Source organism: Balearica regulorum, chromosome 1, assembly GCF_011004875.1.
Source record: "Balearica regulorum gibbericeps isolate bBalReg1 chromosome 1, bBalReg1.pri, whole genome shotgun sequence".
Taxonomy (NCBI): domain Eukaryota; kingdom Metazoa; phylum Chordata; class Aves; order Gruiformes; family Gruidae; genus Balearica; species Balearica regulorum.
In genome coordinates, this window is record NC_046184.1 from 97,937,004 (window position 1) to 97,940,623 (window position 3,620).

The window sequence follows — 3,620 nt, forward strand, 5'->3', positions numbered from 1 at the left end:
AATAGACTTTCTGGGTGCTTCTGGGTGACTTTTTCCCTGTTGTGTCATCCCATGTGTCTGCCTGCTTCACTCCTGTGTCACCTGGCTAACTAAAATGCTGTTTGCTTTGAAAGCGTGGTGGCAGCTATTCTCAAAGTCTGCTACATAACGAGATGTCAAGGAAGGAAGTGCAGGATAATTTTAGAAGCTAAGAGGATGTATGGGGGTTTTGTCTGGAATTATTTTTTTTTTTCCTTAAGATGAGCTGAAGTTAGTAGAATCAGCACTGGACAAGAATTTGCATGTTGATGACCAGTATTTATCACCCAGAAAGGCGTAAAGAGCTTTCAAGTTAAAGTTGAAGGCACTTAAATATGTTTTTCTGAGACCATGTGCAGTGAGCAACATGCACTTTCTGTATATAGGTATATAGGTATAGGTAGCACCTCCTGCCTCCTCTCCGGGACCTCGTGTCATTTTTCATTCTGGATAGGGCGTTTCTATTTCTGTGACCCTAATCTCATGACACCTGGCTGGGAACCTCCACAGCCTTCTGCAGGTCTGTTCCTGTACAGTCAGCCATCTAATGGCGCGCTGAGCATTTTGTGTGCCAGAAGAAACTCACTTCATGGTGTTTCCAGTGCGTCCGAAAGCTCACCAGCGCTGGTGCTGGGGTGGCAAGTGTGCCTTCTGACATTCAGCAACTTTCATGCATTATCTTCAAAAAAACCATCTGCCTGGACAGAGTCTGAGGCAGGCTGTCTGCCCTGTCTTAGCAGGAAAACACGTGTGTAGGAAGATTTTTAGTCAGCCCCCCAACTGCTGAAGCCCTCGTGCTGAAGCAAGAGAGGCAATCTGCAGCTTCCACGTGCCGAAAGAATTGCTGTCTTCCCTGGGGACCGAGGGGCCTTCTGCCATGGGATACGTAGGGATGGCTCGAAGGAGATGGGAATGACAGGAACTCCGTGCTTGAGTCACTCTGCCTGCGAGAGGGAAGTGTGGCCGCCTGGACGGACAGAACCGGGGAGTAAAGTATAGGATTACCCTGGCCTCATTAATCTAAGTTTCCTTAAGGAAACAGAGGAGATGGATGTCCTTACTAGTTGCAGCCTGGTAAATCACTTCTGGAAAAGAAAGTAGCTGAGTGCAATAGGCTGACAAGAGGAAGCGGGGTGTTTTCCACTGATTACTTGAAAGAGGGTTTAAGCAGGTTGCGCCTTGGCAGATGAAGCATGTATCAGATTGCCTGTTCTGGCAGTGGCAGGTTAACAAACTATTAGTTAATGTATTTTGGCAGGGAAAAATACTGTGAGAGAGTAACTGATTTATATTTGATTTCACCCACTCTTAAAGTGTTTTTGATTTCAGCTACTTTCTTCTTGATTATGTCCTTCCCTTTTCAGGCTTCCCTGACCCCTTGTTCCTCTCAGTCTTGGACAAGTCCCTTCCTTGTCACTCTTTTGTTCTTTGCAAAGGATTTTGCTTGAAGAGTGCTATTTTCTTGCTGATCTGGACACACTTTCCATCTGACCACTCCCTTTCCTTCTCTGATACCCGAAAGTTCACAGCGGTCGCTCCATCATGTGAAGGTGTTATTATGTCCCTGGGTCATAGTGACCACATGGTGAAAGTATCTCTGGTGAGAGCTTGTTCTGATTTCCAAACCAGAAGGCAGCTCCTCTAGGAAAAAGGCAAATAGCCTGGACACCAGTAGACAGATCTGGGAAAAATGGAGGTGATTGTGTGTCTGCAGGAGCTCCACAGAGCCCGGATCCTGGGCACGCACTGCCTGGACCTTGTGTGGAGCCCACTGATGTGTGTTCTCCTCCCTTGCTGGGCTGCATGATTGTGCCATCAAGATGCACAGAAAAAGAGAATGTGCAACTGTGGGCCTGACCGAGTAGCGTGATTGGTGTTTCACCGCGGAGGAAAAGGGTAAGCGTATTCTCACTACTCATGCACTAGTGTTAAGTTTGATTTACATTAAGCAGCTGAGGATTTCAGATAACTGAAGTTTATACAGGGGTGATAAATATTGGCATTGTACTGTCTCCTTTATCATGGCACAATCTGAGATATGACATCACAAGATAACTATGAAATCCATTTGGTAAGGCTTGTTTCCTTGCTTGACCAACCAGCCAGGGAGCGAGCACTCTGTGGTGATGAGATCAGCACTAGAAAAACACAGGAGGCTTTTATAGAAACACTGTAGAATATTTTCTTGGACACCATAACAGGCATAGTGATGATGGGAGATGAGAAGTCTTGGGCTGAGAGAAACTTGGCTTGTTTCCTGCCAGCCCTGAGCACCCAGGCAGGAACCTGCATGAGAGTGGTTGCGCTGGAAGAGATGAGAGAGAGTTTGCGTGTCCTGCTCTGCCTCCAAATCACGTGCCTGGAGTCAAGTAGCTGCTTATGCACGCTCAGCTGTGCCTTCCTCTTGTCCTGGCTGCCAAGGGGCAAACCTGCACCTGTGTTGGGCAGCAGCCCAGAGGACTGCCTGGTGGCCACCGTGCTGCTGCAGCAGGTGCTCTGCCCTTCCACCTCCAGGCAAGCCCAGTGCCCTCCCTTTGCGTTCCTAATTCTTCCTTAAATCACTATGTTTCTCTACAGATAGGGGCATGTGAGAAGAGATATACCAAACATTTTCCAGTCTATGTGGAAGAATGGGATTGGAATTCAGTATTAAACGAAGGCAAATTTATCCTGCTTGATCTGAAGTGAGGGTAGGATCTCAGATGAACTGTTTAAGAATATTTTTGCACTGAGCTGTGTAGTGTTTACTGGCATCTGAGTGTGATATTTTGGTTTTAGGATTTTTAGGGAGTTTGTTGCGATGTTATCGTTGATAGGGTAGGAGCGCCGTTGGCCAGGGTTCTTCTGTAGTGAACAGCTCCTCTCTCCCCTTGCCACCATCACTCCCACTTCAGTGAAGCCCTTCCTAATTTGCAGGTAAGAATCCTACCTTCTAAACTGATTTGGGCACCGGAGGGGCTAAATCTTATTGTAAGTGGCAGTAGTAACCATAAACTGAGATCCTTTTCCCATCTGCTTTACTGGAAAGAGAAATTGTTAGTCCATTCATGCTGACCAGTTACGTTTTGGTTTGGCTGCATGGCAGAACTGCAATATTTGAGAAGGGACAGACCGGCCACTTGAGAAACTGGAAAATTGGGATTGGAGAAAACTGGAGAAATTTGGATTGTTGAACAGGCTGACCGCCTCCTAAGCAAAAGTTGTGTTTTCACTGGAAGAGCAGAAGTGCCAGTGTCAGGGAGGAGTAACAACACACGTTCATGGGGTGCACCTAGGAGGTGGTTGGTGGTCTATCAAGGGTGAGAAATGCTGAGGGGGAGCCCTCTGGGCTCTGGTCCCGTTTCCTCCAAATCAGTAAGGGAGTGGGGGCGGTGTGAAGCCCTGTGGCTCACGTACAGCATCAGGCTGCCCGAGCTACTCAGCACGGCCTTGTGCAACGCCCCAGGCTGAGGGTTTTGCCGCAGTCTCACAGTTGTGTTTCCTATGAAGTGCTTTTTGGGACTACGAAGAGTTTATTGTTTTTGAGTGCTCCACTGGCTTTAGCTGTTTGGGTTCACATGACATCTGGACTCAGACTTCAGGTGCATTTCTGTTAGTGCTGT